This window comes from Cricetulus griseus, chromosome 8 (assembly GCF_003668045.3).
Source record: "Cricetulus griseus strain 17A/GY chromosome 8, alternate assembly CriGri-PICRH-1.0, whole genome shotgun sequence".
NCBI classification, from domain to species: domain Eukaryota; kingdom Metazoa; phylum Chordata; class Mammalia; order Rodentia; family Cricetidae; genus Cricetulus; species Cricetulus griseus.
Window position 1 is genome coordinate 62,734,413 of NC_048601.1, and position 6,064 is coordinate 62,740,476.

Here is a 6,064-nt window from a genome sequence, read left to right on the forward strand (position 1 = left end):
TACCTCTGCTAGGATCAAAGGCATGCACCACCACCGCCTGGACAACTTCATTCTTCTTTATGAAAAAAAAAATCCATTGTGTATGTGAACATTTTTCCTTATCCATTGATCCTGGTTAATTTTTGTTGTTGTTGTTTTTGATGTTGTTAATTTGGCTCAAGCTAGGGTCATCTGAGAGACAGAACCTCAAGTGAGAAAAATCCCTCTGTAAGACTGGTCTGTGGGCAAGTCTGTGGAGTATTGTATTGATTAATGATTGTCATGGGATGGCCCAGCATTCTGTGGGTGTTGCCATCGCTGGGTAGGTGGTCTGGAATGCATAAGGAAGCAGGCGGGACAAGCTATGAGAAGCAAGCCAGTAAGCAGCTGTCTTCCACGGCTCCCATTTCCTGACTCCAGACTCAGGTCTTGAGTTCCTGCCCTGACTTTCTTTGAGGATGGACTGTGATTGTGAAACTGTAAACTGAAATAGACCCTTGCTCTCCGAGTTCCTTTGGTCATGGTGTCTTCTCACAGGTCATGGTGTCTTCTCACAGGTCATGGTGTCTTCTCACAGCAATAGGAACACAACGAAGGCAGCCTTCCTCTGCTAATGGACATCTGCATTGCTTCTGCCACCAACTTAGTGTGAATATTGCTGCATCAAACAGTGATGCGCGAGCATTTCGAGTGTGTTGACCTGAAGTCCTGGTTAGCACCCACGAGACCCACAAGACTATCAGTTTCTGCTGTGTCACTGCCCACTGTCTGCAAGACATTCTGTGGTAATACCTGATTCCGACCAGGACCCAGTGATACAAAGAGCTAGTCAGAGCAAGGAGAGCCACCTGTCAGAATTTGTGACATAGTTTTACATCTTTCCACCCTGTGAATCTCACTAGCCCATAGAGGAAGAGAGCACCGGGCCACACTATTTAGAGGGAAGAGATAATAATATTATTGCTAGTTCAAGAACTCTGTCTTCCCCTAGAGCTTCAGTTCTCAGCCTGTGAGTCTCAACGACCCTTTCACAGGGGTCACCTAAGACTATTGGGAAACAGAGATTTACATTACAATCCATAACAGTAGCAGAATCACAGTTATGAAGTAGCAATGAAAATAATGTTATGTTTGGGGTCATCACAGGATGAGGAACTGTATTAAAGGGTCGCTGCATTAGGAAGGGTGAGAACACTGCCCTAGAGCATGTCGTGCTCAAAACCTCAGAGGAGCAGTGAAACAGCCAGGATCCTAATCACAGATCAGATCCCCATTTATTTTCATGGCAGTGGTAGGAAGCCAAAGCTTTCATTTTCCCTGTTTTTGTGGAGGACAAAATGTACAAGGCTCAGCAGTGCCCAGTGCAACCTGCCTGGTCAGTGCTAGAGCTGGCATTTGGACCACCAGGTAGAACACAGCTCCGATCTTACCGTGTATTCTGTACTTATCTGAGTTACATCAGCAGCTGCAGCTGAGATGCCAGGCTCAGCATTCTGGCTCCAGACCTTGTACTCTTGTGTTACTTGCTGGATCTTACTGTCTTCCCACTCACAAGGACCATTTCCTTGGGAGCCTGTGGTTTGTTTCTCCAGGACTCCCTCCATGTCCTCATGCTCAACACATGATTGACAGCCAAAGCATGAGGAATGTGAGTGTACAGCCAGCTCGAGATGCCAGCATTCAGGAAGAGGAGCAAGTGGATCTCAAATTGAAGGCCAGCCTGGCCTGCATAGTCAGGCTCTGTTTTTTAAAAGTAGGAGGGAGGGATCCAAAACCACAATTCGAACAAACTGAGAATGACAGATGCATGGACATTTTTGGCTATGCTAAAGTGTAAAGCCCACTGCACTCCCAGACAAGTAGGTTCTACTGTGCCCAGAATTTCACCCTCCTGTAAAGGAAGCTTTAACATTGGACTCTAAAGTCAGGTTGAGGCGTCAGACTGCTTGGGGTTCCTTCCTTCCTTCCTTCCTTCCTTCCTTCCTTCCTTCCTTCCTTCCTTCTTTCCTTCCTTCCTTCCCCCCTCTTTCTTTCTTTCTTTCTTTCTTTCTTTCTTTCTTTCTTTCTTTCTTTCTTTCTCTCCTTATTGAGACAGGATATCATGTAGCCAAGGCTGGCCTCAAACTCTATTTAGGCTAGTCTTGAACTCCTGATTTTCCTGCCTGTAATCCCAAGTGCCGGGATTACAGGTGTGTATAGTATTGCCACAATCAGGTGGACAGGGTTTGTATTCAAAGAAATTTCACTAGCCCACTTCAGATTTGTTGGATTTTTATTCTCAGGTGTGAGGCTTGGGGCATCTACATTTTGTTTGTTTCACTAATTAGTATGTGTTTGGTTGTTTATTTTTGTTGTTGTTGGAGACAAGGTCTATATCTTCCAGACTGGCCTGTAACTCATAATCCTCCTGCTCTGCCTTCCAAATGCTGGGGTTATAGACACATGGCATCACACATGGCTTCACTAAGTTTTAAATTAGCTTTCAGAGCCCCCCCAACCTGGTCATAGTCTTTTTTCCTTCCTCCTATGGGCCTAATCTATAGCTTGTTCTAATGCCTCCTGCCTGCTATTCCAAATCCCTTCTAGTTTTTTCTAGCCTTGGTATTTCCTCTATTCATCTTGTTCTCCCTACTCCGGGGCTGATCCTCCTACTGTTCTGATACTTGAGCAGTCAAATTTCTAACCTGCCACTATATTAATAGTTTCACAACTCATTCTGGTCTCCCCATCTCCTACAGACCCTTCTCGGGTTAGATTTGTGGATCTCAGAGAAAATTAATTCAACTGAAAAGGAGAAAGGTTTGTGGAGGAAATATCCTCAAGGTGCAAGGACAAACAAACAAGCAAACAAACAAAACACCAAAATAAACAGATTTTTAAAAGGTAAGTCAAGGAAATCTGGTCTTTCAAACTTTTTGTTGGTTTGTTTCCCTTTCCTTCTGGGTGTCACTATGAATGAAGCCTTGTCTGGCATGGAACCTGCTTATATCAACCAGCTTAGCCTTAAACTTCCAGCCATCATCCTGTTTCCTGCTTCTGCCTCCCAAGTATAAGGATTACAAGTGTGTCCCCCATACCTGGCTTTCAACTTTTTAATTGACTAAGTGTGCTAGGGTCCCTGCCAGCAATGGTGTGCACAGATAGGTGGTGCTGACAGGTGGCAGGGGTCGTGGGAGCTGATGTCCACATTCTTTGGCAACTGGCAACTTTGGAAACTAGACAACTATCTGGTTTCCCTTTAAAAAACAAAAACCTGCCTTAAAACCATCTACCTGTAACTCTGTCTAATTTGGAAGATCATTTTATGCATCCACTATATCATAAGAACATTTGAAAACTCTTGTGTAGGATGCAAGGAGAAATATGTGTAATTTTAGAAGGAAGACCACCAGAGATTTAACATGGAGGCTGCTCACACTGGTGTCCAGATCAGTGAGGCCCAAACTGCAATCTGAGAGCCCTAGGAACTCTTCCACAAAGCAAATGCTGAAGACCTAGTGTGTGGGGGATGCAGATTGGGTGCTAAAGATGCACATAGGGACCAATAAAAAGATCCTGGCCCTAAGAGAGCTGGGGATGGTTCTGGGAAGTTAAAGACAGCCAGAATCCTGAGCATTTAGCCTTTGAATTCATGGAGAACTGGTGCTGCTGCTGCTGCTAGAACCCTAAGAGAGAAGAACTGGGATGGAGATGAAACTCAGTGGCAGAGCTCCTGCCTACACTACATGGGGACCTGGATTGGATCCAGAGGTGAGGGGGTGTTGGGCATAGAATGCCCATAGGTCTGGAGGGCAGGATCTCTATGTCCTACATCACCCTAGGACCAACTTTGAAAAGAAGGGGTTTTTGGAGGATGGGGATGTATCTCAGTTTGTAGAGTCTCGAGGAAACAAAGTGTATTTACATTTCATGTGTGCCCCCAAGTGCTATTCACACTGTCTCAGTCAGGGTTTTTATTGCTGCAAGGAAACACCGTGACCAGAAAGCCAGTTAAATAGGAAAGGGTTTATTTGGCTTACACTTCCTCGTCACTCACTGTTCATCATGGAAGGAAGTCAGGACAGAAACTCAAACATGGCAGGGTCCTGGAGACAGGAGCTACTGCAGAGACCACAGAGGGGAGCTGCTTACTGACTTGCTCTCCATGGCTTGCTCAGCCTGCTTTCTTATAGAACCCAGGACCATCAGCCCAGGAATGGCACCAACGCAATGGGCTGGCCCTCTCCCACCAGTCACTAATTAAGAAAATGCCTTACAGCTGGCTTTTATGGAGGTGTTTCCATCAGATAACCTGAGGTTGAGTCAAACTGACATAAGACTGGCCAGCACAAGCTGGGTGGTGCTAGTGCAAGCCTTAAATCCCAGCACTTGGGAGACAAAGACAGGTGGATCTCTGAGTTTGAGGCCAGCCTGGTCTACATAGTGAGTTCCAGGACAGCCAGGGCTACACGGTGAAACCCCGTCTTGAAAAGAAGAAGAAGGAGAAGGAAGGAAGAACAAGAAGAGGAAGAAGAAGACAGACAAGCCAACACTGTTTATCTTTTAATAGTTGAAGGGCATTGGGAATCTACTCCCTTCCTTCCTTCCTTCCTTCCTTCCTTCCTTCCTTCCTTCCTTCCTTCCTTCTTTCCTTCCTTCCTTCCTTTATTTATTTAGAGCCAATGTCTAATGTATCCCATTCACTATGGGATGAGCCTCAAATTCACTATGTAGCAGGGGATCGTCTCTACCTTGGCAATTCTTTGATTATAGGCATGCACCACCATAAACTAGGGTTCATATGGTGCTGGTGATGGAACCCATGGCCTTGTGCAGGCTAAGCAAACACTCTACTAATTGATCTGCCAATCCCTAGTCTATACTTGCATTTCTTAATTGGTGAAATAAATATGGATATATCTATTTTGCTACATTATCAGATGATTTGGTTATCTTAGATATATCAAATTAAGCTGCCTTAGTGAAGGGCCTGGCATTTGAACATGCAGTGAAAAGAGTCATTCAGTTATTCAGTCATATAGACAATTCTATCACCAACTTTAAAAAAGAAAAGAAAAAATGTCCTACTACCTATTTGGTTTGGATTTGCAATGGAGTCAACACTGGACAGTGATTTTATCCCAGTATGACATTTTGACAAAGCATGGCAAAGCAAGAAGAGAGGGAAAGAGAGAGGCAGAGAAGGGATGAGTGGGGGGGGGCAGTGGGGAGGAGGGACTCTGTCAGGCACTGGAAGAGGGGGTGGGAGGGAATGCTGGATGTTTGCTTTGACAAGCCATTCAGAGCCCACACAAAGGGAAGCAAGGTGGAGCAGATAATTATTTAGATAGCATCTGCTTAATCAGTCCCAAACGGCACTCAATTACCAGGGAATTAGAAATTCTTAATTATTGGTGTGGAATTTCAAAAGGAGAGCCTAGGAAGTATGCAAATGCTCCCAAGGGGTGCCCAGGTGGGACCCAGGCGTGCCAGGCTGCTGCTGTTCACTCACCTGGAGAGGTGCTGTGCCTGTTTTTAGAAAGCAGTCAGGGACGATTATGCATGCGTGTGTGGGGAGCAGCTGGAGACCCAAGAGACACAAGGGCATGCTACTGTGCCCGGAGCCATATCCGAGTAGCTGTGTTTTATCTGTGGCAAGACAGACAGATAGGTGTGTGTGTGTGTGTGTGTGTGTGTGTGTGAGAGAGAGAGAGAGAGAGAGAGAGAGAGAGAGAGAGAGAGAGGAGGTAAATTAGTTAAAGCTTCTATAATTCATTTGTTCAATATAAATCATGTTTGGGGGTGGGGGCAGGAGAGGAGAGGGAAGGGAAGGGCAAACCACAATCGTTTGCTGAATGAATGAATGAATGAATGAATGAATGAATGGGGACACTTTTACTAATTTACCTCATCCTCCTTCCTTTCCATTTTATGAAACAGATAAAATAAGATGGAAGTGGTAAAGGAGACACCAGTTACAACGTAGAAACTCAGTGATATGTAGGTTTGGCCAGACATGGTGCAATACTTGCTGGAGCCCAAACAGCTGAGTGGAGCTGAGTGCCATCGAGAAGCCTGGTTCTGCCATCTGGATTAGTCCTCTTCC